The sequence below is a fragment of the Palaemon carinicauda genome, chromosome 39 (genome assembly GCF_036898095.1).
Source record: "Palaemon carinicauda isolate YSFRI2023 chromosome 39, ASM3689809v2, whole genome shotgun sequence".
NCBI lineage: Eukaryota > Metazoa > Arthropoda > Malacostraca > Decapoda > Palaemonidae > Palaemon > Palaemon carinicauda.
The window spans coordinates 40,189,098-40,214,702 of record NC_090763.1 but is presented as its reverse complement, the minus strand read 5'-3'; positions in this window follow the sequence as shown (position 1 = coordinate 40,214,702).

Here is a 25,605-nt window from a genome sequence, read left to right as displayed (position 1 = left end):
TACCATGACTCATGTCCATAGAGTAACACCGATCTCATTAAACTGATATACAGTCTGATTTTTATATGTAATTTCAGGCAATTTAATTTCCAAATTTTACTTAACCTAGCCATTGTCTGATTTGCTTTTTTCAATCTTTCACTAAACTCTAATTCTAAAGGCCCTATATTGGAGATCATAGTTCCTAAATACCTAAATGATTCTACCTCACTAATCCTTTCTCCATCCAATGATATCTCATTTTCCATTGCATACTCCATTCTCATCATCTCTTTGTTTCTTTTATTTATCTTGAGCCCAACCTCGTGTGATATTTCATGCATTCTGGTAAGCAAGCATTGCAAATTCTGTAGTGTTCTGCTAACAAGGACAGCAATCCAGTCCAATCCTTCTCCACATCTCTGACTATTCAACACAATACGAAATCCATGAGGAGGATAAGCAACATAGGCAACATCACATTCCCTTGGTGTACTCCGCTTTTCACTGGAAATTCAATTGATAAGAATCCATTAACATTAACTTTGCACTTGCTATGTTCATAAAAAGACTTAATCAAATTTGCATATTTAAAAGAAATTCCATAATAATGCAGGACTCTCCACAAAATTGGCTGATGCACACTATTAAAGTCTTTTTCATAATGTACAAATGCCATCCAAAGGGGATTTCTATATTCTACACATTGTTGTACAACATGTCTCATAATGAAAATTTGGACAGTGCAACTTCTAACTTTTCTAAATCCTGCTTGTTCATCTCTCAGCTAATTTTCTATTGTAATATAATAAATGAATAAAAAACTATACAGATAGCCTGCTACCAGTTACACTACAATGCCCAGTATAACAACAACAAACACAAAAAAATACTTTAAATTTGATATGAATAATATCAATAAAAATAGTACACTATCTACACCTCTCCTAAATGCAGTTCTGTGGCATGAAATGCTAATATTTGCCGCACCAAAGTTTTGCTAACTAGTGGTCAAGAATTAAAGATTATTTCTCGCTCCAATTCTATACAAAACAGAATTGTGTAGTAAAACACATTAAGAAGCAAGCAGTATATGTATATATGAGAGAGAGAGAGAGAGAGAGAGAGAGAGAGAGAGAGAGAGAGAGAGAGAGAGAGAGAGGATGGAGTTACTATTGCAAGGACATTGATACATCTCGATAAGAAAGCTTCTGCTTACGAAATTTTCACGCTGCGAAAAGAGATACGAAGAATTTTCTGACTCCCGACCGTATCCAAGACTGATTTTAAAATATGCGCACATCACCATCCTCCCGTGCTTCCATTGGTTATCTCCCTACTCAGATACTAGTTACCACCATATGATCCTGCTCTCCTATTGGTCAGTATCTACTGTACTGTATCCCTTGATGCATCTAAGCATTGGTGTTCCTCTTCCATTTCATTTTGTCAGCAGTATTGTACGCATTAACTTTGTGTTTGTGATTTTGCTTTCGTGACTATTGTACTGTATCGTGTTGCGATATTACGTTAGTTTATTAGCCATGGGTCTCAAGAAAGTTTCTGTGCAGGGAAAGAAGAAGAGAATGCTTTCTAAGTAGACAAAGATGGAAATAATCAAGAAGGACGAGGCTGGCATGCAGTTAAGTGTGATCGCTAAGGAATATGGCCGAAATCTATTTACGATAGGAAAAATCCTAAACAGAAGGAAGTCGTCAAAGCAGCAACACCTAAGGGAGTGACGGTTTCTCCAGCAAGAGGTGCCACATTCACGATGAGACGGGGAGACTGCTGCTTTCTTGGATTAAGGACGAGGAAATTGCTTGAGACACGGTCATTGAGACGATAATCTGCCAGAAGGCCAGTGCCATTTTCGGTGATCTCGTGCATGTTCAAGCCGAAGAGGAGGCAGAAGAAGGTACGTCGGAGCAGGTACCCCCCCAGAGTTCAAGGTTTCTCAGGGGTGCTTTAAAAAATCTAAGAGATAGTCTGGCATTCATTCGGTGGTGGTAGATCTTTTCTCAGACAGCATCTATAACGTTGAAATACTTCCAGAAGAATAAAATTATTGGCAGATCTTTGCTCAGACAACATTTATAATGTTAAAAATACTTTGAGAAGACACAAAAGCAGCCAAAGCCTTTGTTAAGATATTCAACGAGTTGACTGTCCAGGAATACATCATGGCGTAAGAAAAGAAGCTACATGGGCATAAGCCTATGAAAGACAGGCTTACCCTTGCACTCTGTGCAAATGCCAAGAGGGATTGAAAGGTGAAACCCCTGCTTGTGTATCATTCTGAGACTCCTCAAGCATCAAGGCCCACAAAGTGATTAAGGAGAAGCTTCTTTTGATGTGGAGGTATAATGCCAAAGCCTGGATAACAAGAAATTTGCTCACAGAGTGGGTAAGCCTTTGTTTCGGCCCGACTGTGAAGAAATATTTCCAAGAGAAGTGCCTCTTCCTGAAATGCCTGCTGATGTTGGACAATGCTCCTGCTCACCCTTCTGGCCTCGAGGAAGATATTCTAGTGGAGTATTCCTTCATCAAGGTTCTCTATATTCTGCCTAACACCACCCCTCTCCAGCCCATGGACCAGCAAGTTATTCCAAACTTTAATAAACTCTGCACGAAATATCTCAAGAGATTTTTCTTAATTACTGAGAGCACAAACCTCACCCTTCATGAATTTTGGAGGGAGCATTTCAGTGTTGTGATATGCCTCAAAATCATTGATACAGCTTGGCAGGAGGTTTCAAGGCACACCCTGAACTCTATGTGGAAGAAGCTGTGGCCTGATGCTATCTCCGCACAAGATTTTGAGTGCCTCCATGTAGGCCAAGCTGAAGCTGAAGCCGATACTGAAAGGTTGACAATCCTTAACCTGTTGTTCAATCTGAGGTTGATGAGACAGTTACGCGCGGGACGTCCATGGGTGTGGAAGTCGACGAGGGCGACATTAATAAGTTTATCCAGGAGTAATAAGAGGAACTTACGACGGATGACCTAAAGAAGATTCAGGCTGTGCAACTGAACGAAGTTGCACAGTGGCAAGGAGGAGGAGGATGACCCTATGATCACGGCAGAAATTAAAGAGGCTCTAGCTTGCTACCATGAAATGGTGGCTTTTGTCAAAAAGAGACACCCAGAAAATATTGTCACAGGTCGTGCGCTTGAATATCTAAATGACGTTTTCCAGAGTTATTTCAGGAATGTTTAAAAAGTAGGTAGAAACAAGCTTCCTTGGATAGTTATTTATTAAAGAGGCCTTCAATACTAATAGGCCACGAAGCTCAAAAAGATCCAAATTGAAAGAAAAGTGGCAGTGATAAAGAAAATAATTACATTTAGAAAATACAAAATGTATAGTAAATAATAAGGGATTTTGACACAGGAAAAATATATTTTTGGGTGAGATAGCCATGTCGTCCTGATGAAAATTCCTCTAGGCAGCTTCTACTTGGGATATTTCCTGTGAGTGATATACAAGAGAATTTTACCTGTAGAGGTATCACAGGGTTCTAACCCCTGGAGCGAATATCCCGAGAGATACCGTGTATGTGACAAGGACATGTTTAAAACAACCACGGCTACTCTTCCCCTAATAGAGTTAACTCTGTCTTGAAGTAAATGGAATAGGATTGTATATGGGGGAGAGCCGCTACAACTCTGCTCCCAGTGTGTTACTGTAAACATGTTCGCTGGTTCGCCATTCCAGCAGCAGCCATCATATGAAGCATGGCCTCACACTGAGAATTTGGAGGGAATAAAAAGTAACGGGTGGTTCCATCAGGATGACATGGCTATCTCACCCAAAAATAGATTTTTCCTATGTCAAAATCCCATTTTTGGGCTCGAGCCATGTTGCCCTAATGGAAGTATACCAGAGAATTAAAAATTCTCAGTTGTGGCAAATTAGAGTTTTAACCAGCAACGTGCTCTTTAGCCGACCTCACTAATTATAGAATATTGACAATCATTCTATGAATAGTGTGTCTTATGAGTTTGTTTACACTTCCAAATAAAGCTTTTAGGGATTACAGTCCAACTATATGAATAGATTATGCATGTTTTAATAAACTATATCAAAACCTAACAGTTATCACAGCCCCACTCACTGTGACAAGGTACTTTTGAGTGAACACATATTGACCAAGCAATAGTTTGTAAAAAAGGAGAGTTAGAAAATAGAGGTACACTACTTTTTTATTTAAGAAGGCAATGCAAACAGAAGTACAATCTTTTACTATTTCCAAAAGCATATAAATATAAAAAAATTGGTGCAACAATATTTACATTTATTGTGCTTAAAACAAGAGATGTTTACTCCAGTAACATCTTACAGAATTGAAATAACATTCCATATGATAAAGTAAAAATATCACCTTTCGACTCTTCAATATAAACATAATTTATCACAAACTGCAAATTAGAAGAATATTCAACCTGCACTATCCACACTGTAAAAGTGCCATATCATACTGTCCATAAGAGTTCATGCACAACACTTAAGAAGCTTGTTTAATCACACTACCAGATGCCACAACAAAGTTTTTAATTTATTCAAATTGTCGCAGGTAATGTTTGAAAAACAATCAAAGGTTTCCATCCCGTGTAAGCTTGTAAGCCTTTGAAGGACATATATTGGAAGAAGTTTAAGGAAGAGGCAACTTTCCTAGGATCATGACCCGATGGCATACTATCTGGGTTAGCCCTTCTAATAAAATAGGTGAGTTTGGACCTTAGCTGACGAGCAGGAGGAGGGTTGGAATTCATTGTATGGTCAATGAACTACAAATCCAAGCTGAAATAGTGTTCTTTGTGACCCTCCTCTTGATCTTCTTCATGCTAACAAAAAGTGCTGACACTTGGGGGTGAGCTGCTGCGGTGCGTTTGATGTAATACCTTAAACTCCTCACTAGGCAAAGTAACAGTTGACCTGCATCATTGGTTACAAAACAAAGACTCCCAATTTGAAAGGGCCCGAATCTAGGATCCGCTACTTCCGGATTTTGAGTCTTAGCAATAAACTCAGGGATGAAGCTAAGTGGTATCTCCCGCCCTATCCCCCTTGAATGGATGATGTCATAGGATAGACCATGAAGTTCACCAACTCTCTTGGCAGAAGCCAAAGCAAGTAGGAATACAGTCTTCAAAGTGAGCTGGCGATCTGTTGCGTGCCTTAATGGTTTGCAGAGAGCACCCTTCAGAGACCGAAGGATGCGAGTCATGTTCCAAGGAGGAGGTCTATAGCATTCGACTGGGGGCAAGTATGCTCATAACTTCATATGAGGAGAGGCAACTCCTACGAATAGGAAAGATCAACTCCTTTCAGTCTAAAGGCAAGGCTTAACCTGTTAAGTGTCACCAACTTAATAATACATTCACAGCGATCTACTCGGTACCGTCTTCAACGGGATATTACTTAAAAGACTTTAAATGCCTGTTTCAAGTCGTAAGTCCTGTAATAATATGTTTACTCATATAATAAGTATTAGGAACACCAATTTTTAACACTCAGCATATATAAGCTGTAAATGGAAACTTATATGTTGTCCGGCAACTTTTTTCTGAAGGTTGCATGACGTTAAAGAACTGGTTTCCTTTTAGTGCGTTTCAGGTGTTTGTACAGAGAAGGTAATTTGTTTTGCTTCTTTCACAATGAGCAGTCCAAAGAGGAGGAGGTATAAATGAAATACTGAATGAGAAGGTTTATAATGAAAATAAAAGAATAATAATGCATAGATGTATAATATTTTTCATTAAGTATTATGAAGCCTCTTGAAATAAACTAATTGTAGTATTAATTGTTTTTTATTTCATAATTTAGCTAATATTTCTACATGTATCTATAGATACAAATTATAAGCATAAAAATTGATATTGACCTTGAAAAACTATTATTAGTGAAATTACCATTAACTCCAAAAAAAGCACAACGATACGCCAGCAGCGAGGGGTTCCCTGTGGGACGCTTAACAGGTTATGGCTGAGTGGTAGCCTTTCACCGCTGAGACCGAAAGAAGCTTATCCTCCCGAAGGTATACAAGGAACTCCACTATTACTGGAATAGTAGCATTAAGGGGAGAGATACCCCTTCCACGATACCAACCACAGAAGACTGTCCACTTTGCCTGGTAGACTGACGCAGAGGACCTTCGGAGGACTCCAGATATCATTCTCGCAACTCATTGCGAAAATCCTCTCTGAGAAAGATGCTGGATAGTCTCCAGTAGTGAAGACGTAGGGAAGCTACTGCTTTGTGAAAGATGTTCATGTGTGGTTGGGTGTGTAGATCTAGTTGTTGAGGGAGTTCCCTTGGTAGCTATATCAGGAGCTGCAGAAGGTCCGACAACCATTTTGCGTGATGCCATAGCGGAGCTATGAGTGTCATGAATAAGTTGTTGGATGGTCTGTTCTTGTTGAGCACCCTTCTCATCAGACAGAACAGGGGAAAGGCGTACGTGTCGATGTTGTCCCACCGTTGTTGGAATGCATCCTGCCAGAGAACCTGAGGGTCTGGGACTGGGGAGCAGTAAAACGGGAGCCTTAAGTTCAGGGACATCGCGAATGGGTCCACAGTCGGGAACCCAACAAAGTCAGGACTTTATTGGCCATCAGATGATTCAAAGACCCTTCAGAGCCTACTATCTGCATCGCTCTGCTCAGACTGTCTGCGAATACATTCCTTTATCAACACCACAGCGTGACCTGCCAGGGACTGTTAGAACTGTTGAATAGCCCGAAAGGCTGCTCTCATCTCTAGGAGATTTATGTGCTGGTACCTTCCAGACTTGGGTCATAGCCCAGAGGCCATGTGGTGTAGCATATGAGCCCCCCACCCTTCTTTTGATGCGTCTGTATAGAGCATTAATTCCAGGGGAGAGACGAGAATGTCTGTCCTCTGCGGAGGTTCTCCTCTGTCACCCACCACAGAAAATCTGTCCTCTGTTCCTGTCTCACGAGGATAAGAGTATCTGGGGAGCTGGTGTGCTATCTTCCCCTGAATTTCAGTCACCACTGGAGAGATTAAACTGTGAGGTGACCATTGGGAACTAAACATACCATGGATGCTAGGTGACCTGGAAGACACAACCACTATTGGGCTGGAAGCTCTTCTCTTCTGAGGCCTGGGCTTGCCACTTCCCTCAGCCTGTGTACTCTGTTGTCTGATGGAAATACTTTCTGAAGATTGGTGTCGATTACCATACCCATTTACACCCGTCTTTGAGAGGAATGCAGTGATGACTTCTCGAGATTTATCATGATCCACAGATCCTGACAAAGCTTGAGTAGTCTGTTTTGATGTTGAAGAAGGGTTGCCACCGAGTCTGCCAGAATCAGCTAATCGTTGAGGTAATGAAGAAGATCAATGCCAATTCTGTGAGCCCAGAATGACACTAGGTCGAACACTTGTGAAGACTTGAGGTGCTGTCGAAAAGCCAAAGCACAGCACTTTGAACTAGTATTGCCTCTTCTTGTGTATGATCCAGAGATACTTCTTTGAAGGTGGATGGAGTGGGATCTGGAAGGATGCATCTTTGAGATCCAGGGTGCACATGAAGTCCTGAGGCCTTACTGCCTGAATGACTCTGTCTGCCATCTCCATCCTGAACGGGGTTTGTAGAACAAACTTGTTCAGGACCAAGGGATCGATGACTGGTCTCCAGCCTCCAGATGCCCTTTTCATAAGAAAGAGTGACTGAAGAAGCCTTGGGAAGTGTTGAGGACCCTCTAGAGGGTGCTCTTCTCCAACATGGTCTGGACTTTGGCTCAAAGGCCCAGCTCCTTTGAGGATCCCTTTGCAAAGGAACTCGATGGAAGTGGATCCCGAGTCGGTGGAGGGGGAGATTGTGTGAACGGGACGCAATACCCTACACAAATCATGGAGACTGTCCAAGGATCTGCCCTGTAATGCATGCACCTCTTCCAGCGCTGTTGCAGGCATCTACCACCAGAGCCTGTGAAACCTTTCAAACACAGCATCTTTTTTCTTTAGGATTACATTTGCCCACAGGTTAACAAACTGGTGGGAAAGGAACTCCAAGGTCCAAGTGCCTGACAAGAGAAAGGTCTCCCTGAACCTCCTTGTACTCTCTTTGGACCATTCCTCGGTTTGTACTAGGTAGCCCACTGAACCCAGCCACAGATCCAGCCATGAATCAGCCTGCATGGCTTGCTTCACAACCTTTCCTGTGTTGATGAGTTTAGAGGCAGAAAAAGTGCCTGAAAGGCCAGAAAGCCTCTCTATTTGGATTCCTCTCGAGAGAGCCTCAAGAGAAGGACCCAGCGTCAGAGACGGGATAGGTTCGTCTTCAACCTCGTAATGCCTCCCCTGTTGGATGAAAGGAGGCGGGAGGAACCTAGATGACGTGCTAGCATGATGCGAGCTTGAGGAGACGGCAATCTGAGAGAATGCCTTCTTACTGGCTGCCATAAAACCTTTAGACCTTGGCATGTTGAAACTGGTCTTAGGGGTCTCTCGGGACCATACATATGGTTCAAGATCGTGTCCCTCCTTCCTGAGGAGCTTCCTCCTGGTTAGACAACCCATTGATAGGCCTCATGGAGGCTAGGACTTGTCGGAAGGCAGATTCGGGTTCCTTAAGTTCCTTTTCATACTGGAACTTAGGACTCACTGCCTTAGGGAAGTTGTCATCATCAGTGTCCAGAAAGTCATCTATCTCAAAGCTCTCAGCCACAGGAGCCTAGGGTGGGTCAATGTCATCAATTGGTGGGACGACGCATGAGGAACTCGTCACAGGAGAACCTCTGGGTCTCTCTTGCATGAGAGCCTCCTGTGCCTTAGAGTTCTTGGGAACCGTCTTCATATCCTTAGGCTCCCAATGGGACGGAAAATACTCCTCCAGCAGGGTAGGTCTGGAGAGTGTCTGCCATTCCCTAGGGGCCTGAACCTCTCTTGCTTGAGGTTTAATGTCCTCCAGTTGTGGTCTGGAAGCTGGCCGTAGTTGGGGGGAACTACCTCGATAGCAGACGGATGGAAGTAAGGCACGTGAGAGATCTCGTGAAGAGAGCGTATATACCTGCTCACTGTAGGGTGAAGAAGGTCTGCGTGGGGAGGGGTCTGTTTCGGCATCCTCCTCTGTCTTGCCATCATGAGCGGTGTAAGTTCCAGAGTGTTGAAGTCCTGCGTAAGCATCAGGACACTCCTTGTCCCTCCTCTCGCTCTCCCGATGGAAGAGAGGAGCATTGATGGAACTGGGTCCCTAGCAGAAGCAGGTCTCTTCCTGGGGTCAGTATGAAAGACAGAGGAAGAGGAGAAGGAAATTGAAATTCCAATGGAATGACCAGAGTAGAGGCTACAATGTGCCTCTATGTAGGAGGAGTCTGCATTGGTTGGGGAGGCTCTACCATTAACAATTGACCGGCTTCATAAGCTTGTCGAACCAGGATAGCTGTTTCCAGACATGTGACAGGTCAGGGGTGTCCTTGGGGAAGGCCAGGAGGTCGAGAACACTTTTTTGCAGGCCGTTGCCTCAGAGCCTGAAACAGCGGGGAAGATGGAGGTGAAACAGGTATCAAGTGATCTTCTTTCGAAAACTTCCTTGGGTGATGCGGAGAGATAGGCCTACCTATTAGATGATTTTGGAAGCCTTCTGAAAATGGGACGGACCTTCTACTAGCTGCTGCTGAAGTAGTCAAGGACTCATGAGAATTCTCCTTGCTCATGAAAAGTTTGCGAGTGTGCGTGGAACGCACACGGAAACATCCAACTCATACACAGGGGCGCGCAATTCATTAGCAAGAGATAGAGAACGAGAAGACCTTGGAGACCATCGACAAGTAGGTGAACGATAATCCTGTGCTGGAGATTGGTGAGCAGGTGATCGGAAAGGGGATGAACAGTGAGAAGGCAAGAGGCGCGATGGGGAGCGACGCGTTGGAGAGTGATGTGTTGGCAAGCATTGTGATGGAGATCCTCTGAAAGGCGAGGGATGAGGTAAAACACTCTGAAGAGTGTCACGATCGAGAGCGATATGCTGGGGAGCGTTGCGACAAAGAGTTATGGTGAGCAGCACGATGAGATGGAGAGTGATTTGCAAGAGACCGTCGCGTCTTTCATCAGCGAGTGGAGTCGGTGATCGATGAGCAGGAAATCATAGTGTTGGAGATCTGCTCGCTAGAAGACGCTGAGCAGGAGGGTGTCATCTGGAGGAAGATCATCTGGGGTAACATGATGGTGAACGACGCATTGAAAGGTCTCATCCTGACAAACGGCGAGCTGAAGGCGAGTTCGTACAGCTGGAGAACAACGATCAGCAGGAAAACAATGGTCAGTAGAGTGTCAACTATGAGCTGACGAGTAATGGTCCCGATATGTGTGATGAGCAAGAGCCGGTGAGTGACAATCCTGATATAATATAAGAAGGGTTTGAGTGAAAAAATGGTATGAATTTTCTGTTTTTTTTTTTTTTTTTTTTTATTTTAAGAGCCTCGAGTGTCTCTAACAAAATATTGTAATATGTTTTTCCTGATTTTCTTAACAGGTAAATAACATTTTGCCCTACATTCAGTAGAAATCCAAGTAGATGCTGAGCACAGGACAGTTTGCTCTGGTGTTTACAGTTAAGCACTTCTTTTGTCTTGTCAGGTATCCCCAGAAAAAATGGTGTACTGCTTCCACAGAGGATTAACATAAAACTGGAATATTCATCATTCCTCTCGATTTTCAATAGTTAAAGCGTAAGCCCAGAAAATGGATCGAAACTGGAACTGGTGGGAGACGTCTTTGAGATGTGTTGCTCAGGTATCTATGTCTTACCACAATAGTGACCGTAACTGATACTGCTACCAGCGAGACTTGAAGTACTAGATCGATGACATGAAACGATTTTTGCCTGTTATCAGGTATTGCTTTATAAAGTCAATGTAAACATTATAGTATGTTACTTAGGCAACTTGTAAGTTAAGTGCATAGGTTAATTCTCTTATTATCCTTATTCATTAAGTGTATTGAGAAAACATATGCATCACATAAAACAGTTTGATTAATGCCAGTCAACCTATAGTATTAAGGGTACCCTCTCAGAGATTAGAGATACAGGACCTGAAATTACTCCGTTTGATAAGGTATTTGCGATGGTGCAATGTAGTATTTCAGTAGAGATTTTAGGAAATCTGTGAAGGGACATGCCAGGGTTTGCCATGTTAAGGGTGCATTAATGATCTATGTGTTGTGTAAAGATTTCAAGATTATGATCAGATGATATGAGGTTTTTACTGTGGAGGATTCATAGGTTACTGGAGCAGTGGACACTTTAGTGAAATAAGCCATACGTTTGTCTTTACTTTATCTGTAGGTAGTCGGAAGAGGTGAGACTGGAAAAACAATTTATATTGCTATATTCATTAGATTTATATCCATCATGACTGAAGTGTATAGGAATACTAGTTTTTTCATTATTTACCTTGCAAGAAAGCTCTAATTTAAAGCTCAATTCCAAAAGGTTTAAATTTTGTTTACCCTTCTTGATCTGCTACCCTTTTAAAAGCTGCATTCAGAACCATTCACATTGTTTATTCTATTATAGTATAACCAGTTGTAACTTCATTGTACTGTAGTACTGTCCAGTAGCAAGCATTTATATATACTGTAGATTGTTATCTTTAAATTATCCCTGCTTGTGAAACCAGCAGTATTATTTTAATGGGAGTGTTCAATGTATCGGCATTTTTTTATATCATTTATTCGTCTAGTTATTGTAGGACTTTGATTTATAAGTACTGTACTTTTTTCATTTTTTAATTGAATAATCTTTATAATCTTTTTCAATACACTTCCTCCCAGAGGGTATTTTACATCCCAGTCTGTAAATTGTTTTTATTTTTTTTTCTTCTAATATTCAAGTAAAAAGAAGATATTTTACCTAAAGCAGATATAGCTATTTCATTGTTCTGAATAACACGGTGCAAAGTACTGGTGAAAGGGAGACAGTATACTCAAGATAGTATTTTAGGAAGTTCCAAGGTTCTAGCTGGGTCCCTTGCCCAGTATACAGTCAAGGGGTGATGCCCAAGGCACAGTTCATTCTTGACGGCTTACTTATTGCGATATTTTTTATGCAGTGAGAAGCTAGAGTGTGGTCGGCCTTCTGACACAAGGGCGTCTCTGTGCTACGTCATTCCTCAGTCTGCAAACCACTACACCGAGGAGGAAAAAGATCGCGAACAGGATAATGATGAGAAGATTGACAATCTCGCAAACTGGAGTGCTGCCTGGCAGAGGACGAACACAGAGGACTACAATCCCAGGAAGACAAAGAGATTCGAGGATGATGGGAGGACTCACTGTCAGCAGGAGGTCGTAGAAGAAAGGGCAATGGGTGCAAGTATCATGAACAACATTGGCTGGAACAGAGGAAGGTGAAAGATGGGCTTCCCACACAGCCACCATGTCGACAGGAGAAGAGACGGCAACAACAGGGAAAGCAAAACAGGATCTCTCCGGGTCCCCCGCTGAAGGAGCTCAAGAAAGACTTCCTTGGAGGGAAGCCAGCCATACCCAACTACGGCCAATCCTGCAACACATCTAAAAGTGAGAAGGACTCACCCGAGGGTTGGGGCGAAGGTGTTTCGCTAGGGGAAGCAACAGCGTCCCCGGTACCACGAGGTTACCAAAAAATTAATCGGTCTACGCTCCTACTTAATTGATCCTCAGAAGAGTCAAACCAAGGAGGATCTACAGGAAGAGGTCACGAGGTGAGAGAAGAAGTCCGAGGTTTCTTAGCCCTCAAGGAAGACCCCAAAGGTGATGGGTCTCTCTTAAGCTTCATTTTTTTGCCGGCGCCCAAACCTCTACCACTGGGAAGCAGACCCACTCCCTACACTCATCACAGGTGGAATCCTGCTCGCAACAACGCCGTCTGGAGGTTGGACACAAGGAATGGGGGTCGGTCTTGACCAAGGACATGAAAGTGCCACAAGTACGTCCTTTAGGTTCTGGATACATGTGCATGAGAAGCATCAAAGAGAACAATCACACCTGAAAGAGAGAAATTAGTTTAAAGCAATGGAGCAGAGAGCGGACACTTCCGTTCTCTCCAGAGCCAAAAGAAAAAATGGTTAAATATGACTGATGTGTGAGTGAGGGGGGGTACCTGGCTACCCCGGATATCCCCTCGACACTCCCACTAACTAGTGGTTGGGTGGTTGCCACCTCATATTAAAGTATTAATGGCTAGTCTTCCAGCTTCGCCTAAAGATAACTCCTACTAGATAGCGAAAGGTTTGTTTAGTGACGGAAGAAACTGGATTTATTGAGGGGAGTCTCTTCTAACTTATATTACTTGCAACTTCTTTCAGAAGATTTATGATTCAAATTACAGTTTAAACACCTGTCCTCAAGTGTATTCTCTCCATGGTAATGTTCAAAGCAAGTGCTGCTCATTTTTTCATTTTGCAGACTTTAGAAGGGTTTCCAAATTTAAAACACTGTAGTGGCTTTTGTTTGAAAGGGCGAACTTTAATCCTTTTATTTAAACTCACAATGTGGAAAGGTACAACAGCATTCTGGAAAGTAAGGAAACTCATTGATGTCCCAGGAGCCTTATACACCTTCCAAACTGTTAATGGACACATGGTCAGTATCTCCTCTTCTGTAATTTCATATAAGTAACTACTCGCCTTCTATAACTAAAGTATAGATGAGGTTTGACATCCAACTTTGTATCTTTGCTATTTGTCTTTAAATTAGATAATATATTGGATTGTGTGTATGATTTGGCATGTATGAGAAAACTTCTTTCCATACCAAGATATATCTCCAGGTGTGATCGTTCCTACTTTCTTCTGAAGAAATTTACAGATCCTGGAGTAATTTCTTGTGCCCCCTATTTATTGAGGAACAAACCACATTGATGGTTTTGGTTCTCTTTGGGAGGGCACAACCACCTCTATATCTCTACCTATCCAATTTTCAGTTCTGTACACTTCGAGAATTTTAGGTACCCCATCACACAGAGCACCCTTTATATTCAAATTATTAATTTCAATATTCATATTATTGCATATTGCACTGAATGCTTCATCATGAATGTTAAAGGATATCCAAGAATCCCATTTGTCATTTTTGAGTCGCATTCTTATCTCTCTGATTTAGCCGTTAACACTTTATGCTTTATAAAACACATCATAATCTGTGTTTAATGTAATTTGGGTAACATGCTGGGTTTTCAGTTTTGCTGTGTTGTCCAAATTACTTGATTTTCGAGTATTGAAAGAAAGGTCCTTTACAGATCCGAAGTCGTCAACAAAATTTTTTTTAAATGAATTGCTAGAGGTCGTCAATGGGGCTGGGGGAGGGGTGTCAGCATATCCAGGGGATGGGGGGTAATTTTTTTCAAGGATCCATAGTCAAGGGTGGGGTTTTATTTTTGTTGTTGTTGTTTGGTTGGTTGGTTTACCTACTTGAGAATATGAAGAAAGTATCATACGGCAGAAAGGAAATTTCCATTCTCCACTATTGGCTCAGCAAGAGTATACTGTACTTCCAAGATGGAAGTATACTAAAACAGATGTAAAGCCACAGATGTAAGCTAAACCCCCTTGTTAGAACTGCGACTAAGAAAATATGGAATCATCCTCCCCATATCTGTAATGAAGGGCTTCCGGTCAGAAGCTGAGAGTCCTACCTCCAAGATCAGATCCCCAGATTCCGATGACCCAACCCTTGAGAATAGTTCTGCCATAAAAAGGTCCAAACAATCTTCAGGATGGCTGAGATCATCCAATACTGTACTCTCACTTATAGCTATGGATGCAAATACCTACCAACCGTGATCCCTTCTCCCATTCATCTAAGCAGGCAGTAATAACGGATGTGGAAATAGCCCTGGCATTTAAAAAAAATGGATCAATAAATAAATGAATACATAAAAAGAAAAAAATATATATGCATATATATACATAAATATAAAGATAAGGGAAATCTGACTTATAGAGTTAGTATAGCAAAATGAAAGAAAGTTTATAAAATTAGGAGGAGGTCTAAGTGATATTGATAAGTAGAAATAGATAATAGAGAGAAATTTGGTTTCAAACTGGGGGAGCAATTTCCCCAAGTTCGACAGCCCTCTTGCTCATCACAATGCTTCAACACAGAAACGATATTCCCTATTGAAGCACAATGACTTCGAAAAGGCATTCTCTCATTTAGAGGATCAGAAAGAGAGGACTCTCCCGAGGAGGGGGGCTACGTTGCTTCTCTAGGGGAAGTAGCAAAGTCCCCAGATCCCCGAGGTTGTCCTGGAGTTAGTGGGTCTACACTCCTACTCAACTGCCCCTCGGAAGAGGTCAAGCGAGCAGAGGCTTTGGGAAGAGACCGGAGGATCAGGAAGATGTCTGAGGCTGCTTCACCCTCGAAGAAGACCCCAAAGGCGAAAAATCGCTCATGGACTTCTTCTTGGGCCAGCACCCACATCTCTCCCTCTGGAAGGCACACCACTCCTTACACTCCTCACAGGTGTTACCCTGTTCACAGCGACGTCCATTGCAGGTCAGACACAACCAATGTGGGTCGTTCTTGACAGAGGACATGAAGCTCGTGCAAGCACATCCTTCAGGCCAAGGACAATTCCGCACGAGGACGGCAGGTGAAGACACACAGACACTTGAAAGAGAAAAAGATCCTGAAAGTCAGTGGCCAAAAGTCTTTAAAGAGAGCAGAGAGATGACACGTCCATTCTCCTCAAAGCCAAAAGAAAAAGCGTCTCTGATACACTGGTGTGTGGGAGGGGTGCCTGGTGACCCACACTAGCTGCCCCCCACTAACCAGCAGATTGGGTAGTTGCCACCTCGCTTAAAAGTCTTAATTACTAATATTCCAGATTTTCCAAAAGGCAATCCCTAGTAAATAGCATAAGGTTTGTAGAAGTGTCGGAACAAATCTTTAACATGGTCCACCCACAAAATTATTGTTCCTCTGGGCCAACAAGCAGTAAATGGATGTTCTGTACATGCCAGCCACATGCGTTAAGTTATTGTGAGGTATCATACTGCAATTACCTATAATCTGTTTTATTATTATCAATGTTATGTTCAAATGAATCAGCTGAGAGAAGGTAGCAGTCAACCGCAATGCTAGTGGGGAAAGTATGTAAAAGATTTTGGGTTCGAAACCAGTCGCTTTCATCACAATACCCTAATCCTGCAAATTATATCCCATAAGACTTTTCAAGTTGTTTACAGAAGCTTTAAAAAATTTTGTTTAATGTAAGCTTAGCCAACACACCTCTATAAAATGACAAATTTAAAGTCATATGTATTTTTCATAACGATACAAACATTGAGCTCTTTATTAGGGAATATACTTTCGGCAAAGCTGGAAGACTAGCCGTAGGACTTTTAGCGAGGTGTAAATACCCTACTGCTAGTTAGCAGTGTGGTAGGGGGTTGTACCAGCAGTCATGCTTACACACACCTATGTTGTCCTGTCACTTTTGATTGCAGGCAGGACTTGCAGGAGGATAGGTGAAGGCGGGCTAAATTTGTATAAAGAGCTTTAAGCTTGTTTCGTTAGAAAAAATGGCAAATTTGGAAGTAATTTGTATTTTTCCTAACGATACAAGCTTGGAGCTATTTATTGGGATATGACTTTTAGCGAAGTTGAAAGATGATCCGTGATAATTTTAATGAGGGATAACCACCCCAACCTCTAGTTAGAGGAATCGGTGGGGTTAGCTGGCTACCCTGCTTGCTCACACACCTTGATTGAGCACCCACTTTGCTTTCGATCAGGACTTTCTTGTAGGACAGGGCTGGCAAGCCAATTTGTATAAATAGCTCTAGGTTTGAATCGTTAGGAAAAATACAAATTACTTCCAAATTTGTCATTTGTTCCAACACTAAATACAAACCCTTTGGTATTTTTAGGGATGACTTACCTCTTAGAAAGGAGGCAGTTCTTGCCAACTGGCTTTGTCATTCGACCCAGGGTTCTCTCTCTTACATTATAGTCCGTAAGTAGTAGGAACCCTGCCCTTGCTAAGACAGTTGTGCTTTGCAAAATTAGTGGTTTGCAGAAGCTTTGTGTTTGTGATACTAGCAGTGTGGCTGGTCCTAGTAATGGGATCTTGAGTCATAGGAATCTGAGAGTACTGAGTACCTCCCAAGAGGTATTGGGGACGCAACAAGTATTATTATTTCTATAGGTTACACAATGGAAGGGGAACTTACCTGCAGAGAGGTGAGGCCAGCTGTGTTGAGTACTGCAGAGCTGATTCCCCAGAGGGGGAGAAGGTGAATGAAAGAAAGAAGCCAGTCATTCTACTCCTTCACCCTAAACTAACCCAGGTAACCTCAGCCTTCAACCCTCTACTACTTGTCCATCAAAGAGCTTGAGGTGTTTAGACCGCTTGTTGTGCAGCCACCACAGGACAATTGAAAATCTATCCACGTTCCTGTCAATAACGTCTTGCAGATAGTGGGCAGTAAAGGTCATCTAACACTTCCACCCTCCCGCTTGTAGTACCTACACCACAGAGTAGTTTTCCTTAAAATCCCAGGGACGTTGCAACGCCCCTGACGTCATGAGATCTGGGACATCGTTGTGGAGGAGGGTCAGGATTAAGTGGAAGGACAATTACTTTGCCAATCCATTATGAGATTGTATTCTTTGTGACCTTCCCCGTGCTGACAAACATTGCTGACACACGGGGATGAGCGGCTGCTGTTCTTTTAAGTAATCTCTCAGACTCCTGAAGGGTCTGATTTTAGGATCTCGTACTCCCGGATTTTCTAGATTTGGCAATAAACTCAGGGACTAAGCTTAGAGTTACCTCTCTCCTTCCCTTTGAATGGGAGACATCATCTAATAGACCATGCAGTTCATGGACTCTTTTGGCCGAAGCCAAAGCGAGTAGGAGCACCGTCTTCAGAATAAGGTTGCGATCTGTTGCCTGGCGTAATGGTTCATAGGGAGTTACCTTTAGAGACTGAAGGACTCGAACCATGCTTAACGGAGGATGTTTAACCTCCAATTGGGGACAAGTAATCTCATAACTTTTTATGAGGAGAGAAAGTTCCAACGAGGAGGATATATCTACTCCCTTCAGTTTAAAGGAGAGACCTAAGGCTGAGTGGTAGCCTTTGATTGCCGAAACCCACAGAAGCATTCCTTCCCAAAGGTGGAAAAGGAACTCTGCTATTGCTTGAATAGGGACATCAAAGGGAGTGATAACCACTCCACGATACTAGCTGCAAAAAAAAAAAAAAAAAAAAAAAAAAAAAAAAAAAAACACCTTCACCTGGAAGACAAATGCTGAATCGCATCTAAATTGTCTAGACATCATTTCCACAACTTGTTGCTAAAAGCCTCTCTGATAGAGGATGTGCTGGACAGTCTCCATGTGTAAAGTCGAATCGAAGCTACGGCTTTGTGAAAGATGTTGAGATTTGGCTGTTTGAGTAGATCGTGTCGTTGTGGAAGTTCCCTTGGAAGCTCTGTCAAGAGCTGCAGAAGGTACAAGAACCATTCTGCATGATGCCATAGCAGAGCTATTAGAGTCATTGATAAGTTCTTGCTTATCCTGACATGGTTTAGGACTTTTCTCATCTGACAGAATGGGGGATGTGCATACACATCTACCACTGTTGTTAGAATGTATCTTGCCAGAGAGCCTGGATGTCCGAGACTAGGGTAGTAGGTTAGCTAGGGCACCAGCTACCCGTTGACATACTACCACCAGAGAGTTATTAGGTCCTTTGACTTACCAGACAGTATTACATTGAATCCATCTCTCTGATTACAGCTCATTTTTTTCATTGCCTACACATACACCGAATAGTCTTGCATATTCTTTCCACATTTTCCTCTGTCCTCATACACTTGACAACACTGAGATTACCAAACAATTCTTTTCCACTCAAGGTGTTAACTACTGCAATATAATTGTTCAGTGGCTACTGTCCTCTTGGTAAGGGTAGAAAAGACACTTTAGCTACGGGAAGCGGCTCTTCTAGGAGAAGGACACTCCAAAATCAAACAATTGTTCTCTAGTCTTGGGTAGTGCCATAGCCGCTGTACCATGGACTTCCACTGTCTTGGATTAGAGTTCTCTTACTTGGGAGTACACTCAGGCACACTTTTCTGTCTTGTTTCTCTTCCTCTTATTTTTTTGAAGATTTTATAGTTTATATATGAAAGATCCATATTTATGTTATTGTTCTTGTATACTTTATTGTTCATTTCTTCTCTTGTAAGTTATCTATGTCCTTATTTTCTTTCTTCACTGGGCTAATTTCCCTTTTGGAACCCTTGGGTTTATAGGATCTTGCTTTTCCAACTAGGGTTGTAGCTTAACAAGTGATAATAATAATAATAACAGTAAAGTGGGAGTCTGAAGTTCAGGGCCGTTGTGAACAGGTCCACAGTCGGGGAACCCCACGAAGTCAGGACTTTGTTGGCTACTAGAAGATTCAAAGACCACTATTTGAGTAGCTTTGCTCAGATTGTCTGCAAGCGCATTCCTTTTGTCCAAAATGAAGCATGGAGATATAAACACCGAGTTGTCTCCTGTCCATCTAGGTATCTCTACTGCTAGATGGCTCTCTAAGAGATTTATATGCTGCTACCTTTCTGATTCGGACCAAATAACGTAGATGGTTTGGTGTGGCATATGGGGCTCCCCACCTTTTGATGCATCTGAAAAGAGAATCAGTTTCGGGGGGGAGGGGGGGTGAGAAGATTGATCTCTTTGTGGAGGTTCTCGTCTGCTAACTAACACCTGATATCCATCAGTTCCTCCGACCTTAGTGTCCAGGGTGTCCAGGGAATCACTTGCTTGATTCCACTTGGACTTGAACCGCCAGTGGACCCATGAGGAAAGATTCTATTTCCATTATTTCCCCCACCTGGGAAGTCTTTATTAGCAAAAATATTAGAGGGAGGAGAACCTCCTTGGACTCTATCCGCACCCCTATCACCTGAAAAAGAATTAAAATTAATATTACCATTCTTGGGGATATGGAGAGTCGACGAGGAGGTTTCTCCTCTCCTGCCACTATTAGGGGAGCAAGATGTTTGATTATTTAAAGTTTTTAAATTAAAACTACCGCTACCTGAATGGTGAGTTTTTTGGGCTCAAGCCATGACGTCCTGATGGAAGGTTCCTTCAGTAGCTTCCTAGGGTATATTTAAGTAAAGGGATATTCCCAGAGAATTAAACTAAAGGTTATCACAGAATTCTAACTTCTGGTGCGAGTACCCTAAAGGTTTCCCTCTAGGATATCGTATATCAACAGGGGACGCATGTATTAACACGCCACATAGCTATCTGCACCCCATATAGAGTTAACACTTCGATATGGAAAGGTGGAGAATAACTGGGGAGCCGTTCCACAGTTACACTCGTCCGTGGCTGCTTTTGGTACTCGAAACGTAAACAAACGGGCGCCATTGCTAAATTACGTCACATCCGTCCCCATCCTTCTGCCTGTAGCTCTTTGCCTTAGTTGGATTTTCCTTGAGTGCGTTTTTCATCTGCTTACATCGCCGTTCTGTCGCTACCTTCAGCCTCGCCTTCTCCTGGAAAGTTGAGTACCAGGTCCCAGTATTGTTTAAATAAGATCTAGCCATAAAGTAACTTCTACTTTTCGTAAAATATTGAGTTTTGTGGCAGAGCTGTGCTGATCCCGGACGCGCCATTTCATGGCGTCGCTGTTCATATCGCATGCTTTATTTAGTTAGCCAGAACAGCCTTCTCCGGTCTTTTAACTAATTAATATTATTAGTTATTTAGTCTTCATAGCTAGGAATTACTTACTGTATATCGTGTTTTAGTGCTCATCAGACTCTGTCACCATTTGACCCCATACTAGATCGCTAGCTTAGCCCCTAGGCTGGATAGCCTAGTGCTTGTTTTCATGCATGATATATACCAGTGTTCCTAGGTTAAGTTATGAAGATTGTGGCATAATTAAACATACTATTAACTGTGAGGTAAGTGTTTTCGCCTTCGGGTACCATATAGGGGACCAGGTTGATTGTGTATCTTTCCACCCTAACCTAATGTAGGAACCCCTATATGCTCCCTAATCCCCCTGCCTGCAGGCGTTCCCTCTGTGTGGCCTTGCTTCCCCTTCTATATAGGGGAATCTTGTCTACAAACAGACTATTTATCGCTTCTCTGTCTACCCTAAGGGAATGACCCTCCCTTAGGGTCGTGACCGAGAAATAAGGAACGGCTCTGCCTTTCCTCAGTTGCACCTGGTTGGGTTACTCCTTCCTCCCTGCAACCTGCGATATGTCTTTCAAGCTTGCCTAGCCTAGGAGTTAGCCCTCCTTCTCTAGGTTAAGCTCTGGGGGTTGACTCTGCCCTATTATAGTTTGGGACGGTACTCCTGTACCATTCTCATTCTGGGCTACCTAACCTAGGTTAGGGAGCGTTCTTCCTTTCCTTGGTGGCCGTTCTCATACAGAGTCTCCCCTATAGAAAGACCCTTCATCTTCCCCCTCACACCTATCCCTTTGGTGTAGGCTTGCCTACACACATCTATCCCTAGTCCTACAACTCCTCCCTTGGGTGGAGTGGTAGGGCTAACTTGTTCTCCTGCTGAGCTGGCCGCTCTGGTACACATACCCGTCATAGCGTTCTATGGGGGTGGTTGCCGGCAGCGGTCCGGCCGGGGGGGGGGGGGGGGGGGTTCCCCCCTCTTAAGTGCCCTCTAACCCTCCCTTGGGTTACCCCAGGCACCCGGCCGACTGCCGGCTCCCTGCCGCCGGATGCTAGGAGTATCCACTCCTATCATGAGTGCACTCTCTCCGGAGGGATGCCGGAGGGGTATGAGATCTTACCCCTTCCATCCCTCCTCACCTTTCTCTCCTGCTATCCCGGTGCCGGTCCTTTGCTGCCTCTACTGCCGGCGGTAACCGCCATTACCTCAGGTGACATTCTTTCATAAGATGCCCTCCCCATCTAAGACGTCAGCCTTCCGTGTGCCGGAGGCTGCCATCTTCCGTCGACATACAGCCGACGTCCCACCCACCATTTTACCTAGTAACAGCTGGCCGACCTTCGGAGCCGGCCATTGATTGCCGGCGGTCTAGGTAGACAACCATACACATATCTATCTTATAAATTGATCCAAGCTCACCAGGCCGTCAGCCTTCGGCTGCCGGAGCCTCCGCCTCCTGCCGGCGACCCGCCGCTGTGCCGGCAGTCGCCACGATGGTATTATGCTTTAGATGCTCAATGTGTCTGTCTTGATGCCTTCCACCCTGCAGGACCGGCCTCCGGCGTGCCGTCGGTCTGCCGGGACCCTCCTGAAACGTTAAGGGACATGCACCCCTTCTCATACCTGCCGACAACATGCCGACAGTCACATACTGTAGCCAGATGGCTTAGCCACTTCTATACATAGGTATTGTCTTACCATATAAGTCTGTGGCTGTGCTGTTTGATTGCACATTACAATATTCCACCATACTCTGTTTGTCTTAGTGCAGCTGATTGCCGGAACCTATATCTAATAAGGGGTCCTCCTATTCCCCTTCTACTCCAGGGATCTGAGTGGTCTCAGTCCCTGCTACACCTCGCGGGAAATTTCTGTTAGAGGCTTAGCTTCTACCCACCACGGCTTATCCATATGGATTTCCGTTTTGTGACCTTCGGCCACAAAAGAAATTGCCTACTGATAAGGTTACGGTAACCGACTGGGTGGGATTCACAAGTATGTGTCTATCGACTTCCTTTCCCGCTCATTATTCTCAGGCATTAAAATACCTTGTGAATTACTTTCATGCTTAAAAATTTTAGATTAAGTTATCTTAATTTTAGAGTAATGTAAGTCATTCTTATGCCTTCCATGTACTCATGATCTCTTTCTTTTACAGGAGGAATATATGAAGTGTGAAAGCAACTTCTGTGGAGTGAAGCGCCCGGACTTCTACGGGCACAAGGTGTGCCGGACCCACGACCCCTGCGCCGCCAAGAAAGGCGACCTGAAATACTGGGACCCGCAGAACTGTACAGTCTGCAAGAGTCGTTTGGCCGAGGCGTTCGACGATCCTCGTTCTGCTTAGGCAAGGGACAACGCTCGAGAAAAGCTACGCAAATGGGTGCATGGCTTCCAGAAGAACGCCACCGGACCGTATCTCGCCAGCGAAGATTTGAGGGCGTTGCTTTTCCCAAAGGCATCCAAAGACTCTGTGGTTCCCCGTGATCAGATCCCCACCGTCCAGATCGTGGTGGAACCTGATATTTTCATGGCCCAGTCCATGCATGAGTGCCATTTGGATTCCAATAACGTGGAACGTATGTCGGAAGTGTCAGAAGAGACGGAGAAGAACCTCATGGGCGAGGAACTCGACTATGAGGAAGATCAGGTGGAATACCCTGATTCGGAGACCGAGGTCGCTCCTGCTCTTACTCCCGCTTCGACTCCTGCACCGTCCGAGGAACCTGTTCCTTCAACTTCCGCCACCCCGGACCCTCTTCCATCGGCCACTCAGGAGGTCTTCAAGATGCTTGAAGCCCTCTTGGAAAGAAAACTACGAGAAACCCAGGAGCAATTCCGGATTACTCTGGTTAATCTTAAACAACCGAAACGGATTTAGGTTAAGGACCTCCCCACTTGCTCGGAAGCTAACCCATGGAGATATGCCGAGCATATGCCAATCACGACTGGAAAGATCTACATCAGTGAAAGGGTTGGCTCTATCTTGTTGGAAGAAGTGGAATTCTTCCCGAACTTCGAGGCTTATCCGGACTGTTACATCCGACTCAGGTCCGAACTAGCCTCAAAGGAGGAGACTGAACCGAAGGAGGTTATCGTGTTCGATCTCGCGAAGGCTCAGGCTATGCTAGCCCAGGATGTGAAGAGTAGGGGTTTCACCAACTCCAAGATGCCGGCGCTTATTAAGAAGCATCCAACCTTCGTTGTGCCGAATGCTGCGACTTTCCCCTTCATCGAAAAGGCCTTCACAGCGGTCTTAAAGGCAGTGGAGGAAGGGAAACCTTGCCCTGCACTGGAGGAGTACAGACCCTTCTCCCTTACCGTTCCTCCCGATGATAGGCTCTGGAAAGACGTCCAGTCAACCTTCACGGTGAGGAAGTTAGAGCCTGACGTAGTCGGTCGTCAATTCAGTGAGGACCTCCCAAGGCTAAATGATCACCTCCTTCGTAGGGAACAAGATACGAAGGAGAGGCTTGCCGCATCGCTGTCCCTCCAGGTACAGCTAGAACTTATGGCCAGGGATACTAGAGTCCCGGACTTTTATATGGTCCTAGCCAAATCTCACTTGGCAACGGTGATGAAGGACCTATATAGCTTCAATAGGGCTTGCAGAGCCTATCGTGAATTCGTGTTTGCCAACGCGACAGTGAAACACGAACCCCGGAGGCTGATTTCCTCCAATATCTGGGGTAAGTATCTCTTTCCCTCCTTCCTGGTGAAAGAGATTGCAGACAAGGCCGCCACGGAGAATAGGAACCTTCTCAACAAATGGGGCATGTCAAGAAAAAGGAAATCCTCTCAGGATGATGGCCCTCAACCTAAGAGGAAACCTCAAAAGCCGAAACCCCAGCAACGTCAACAGAGACGGCAGTTTCCGGGTACCGCTACTCCCCAAGTGGCCACACAGCCACAGCAGACCTTTCTGTTGGTCCCCCAACTAGTGGTGTCGCAGTCACCGGTCTTTACCCCTGCGTATGAGCAACACGCTACTACCTTTCGTCCCAGAGGTAGGGGCTCAAGCAGAGGTTACGGCAGAGATTCGTCTCGCCGCCCCTCCAGAGGCAGAGGAGGAAGGGGAGCTAGCGGCCGAGGTGGCAAACCCTCGGGACACCAGAAGCAATGAAGTGCTTCCGGTGGGAGGAAGACTCCGACAATTCCAGGATCGTTGGACCTTCGATCCTTGGGCACACAGCATCGTCAAGAAGGGACTAGGCTGGAGCTGGACTAAACCACCCCCAGCCTTCCAGCAATTCTTCCAACAGTCAACCCCCTCCTGGAAGAATATGTCCTAGAACTCTTGAACAAGAAGGTGATCAGGGGGGTAAAGTCAACCAGGTTCCAAGGGAGACTATTTTGCGTTCCCAAGAAGGACTCCGACAAACTCAGAGTCAGTCTAGACTTATCCCCTCTCAACAAGTTCATTGCGAACAACAAGTTCAAGATGCTGACTCTGCAACAAATAAGGACCCTTCTGCCTCAAAGGGCCTACACGGTCTCCATAGACCTGGCAGATGCCTACTGGCACGTTCCAATGAATCATCACGCTTCCTCCTATCTAGGATTTCAACTCCAAAGGAAAAGTTACGCTTTCAGGACCATGCCCTTCGGGCTCAACGTGGCTCCACGGATCTTCACCAAGCTGGCAGACGCCATCGTCCAAGAACACCGTCTTCAGGGCGTCCAAGTGATGGCATACCTAGACGACTGGCTAGTCTGGGCGACATCGCCCAAATTTTGTGTAAGAGCGTGCAACAAAGTCACCCAGTTCCTAGAGCATCTGGGATTCAAGATAAACACCAAGAAATCTCACCTCTCTCCAGCTCAGAAGTTCCAATGGTTGAGAATCCATTGGGATCTTCAGTCACACCGCCTTTCCATTCCATAGAAGAAAAGGAAGGAAATAGCAGGGTCTGTCAGAAGACTTCTGAAATCCAA